Source organism: Bison bison, unplaced genomic scaffold (assembly GCF_000754665.1).
Source record: "Bison bison bison isolate TAMUID 2011002044 unplaced genomic scaffold, Bison_UMD1.0 scf7180017864367, whole genome shotgun sequence".
Lineage (NCBI taxonomy): Eukaryota > Metazoa > Chordata > Mammalia > Artiodactyla > Bovidae > Bison > Bison bison.
The window spans coordinates 5,693,123-5,693,484 of NW_011494939.1; the positions used below are offsets into that span (position 1 = coordinate 5,693,123).

The 362-nt window shown below is 60.2% G+C and overlaps 1 protein-coding gene across 1 annotated transcript in view; it reads left to right on the forward strand.

Annotated features, from left to right (window-relative positions):
* DVL3 (dishevelled segment polarity protein 3) overlaps positions 1-362 on the forward strand; it is a gene marked incomplete at its 5' end in the record, with an annotated part of 15,257 nt that overhangs the window by 262 nt on the left and 14,633 nt on the right. The window lies entirely within an intron of this gene.

Genomic DNA, 362 nt, shown 5'->3' on the forward strand with positions numbered 1-362 from the left:
AGGGGACTGGGGAGGGGGCGGCCCCCACACTAGCCTGCCCCGCAGTAACTGGGCACTGGGCCTGAAGGCCTGCGGGGAAGGCCTTCCTGGGCCCTCCAGGCCTAAAGGCCGCCTCTCCAGCCGTAGCCTGAGGCCTACAGTGCTCTTTAGAGCCGAGGCCCAGAGCTGAGTAAGGGGAGACATTCTTCTCCCTGGTGTTCATCACCCTGGCTTCTCTCCAGGGCCCCTAGCCCTCCTGGCTCTGGGATGCTAGCACCTTCTCTGTCTTCTGCCTGGCATGTTTTAGTGTCACCTTTCTCCCTGGAACTCAGGGTTTGATGATCCCATGAGCTCATATGTGTGAAAGTGCTTTGTAAGGTGGG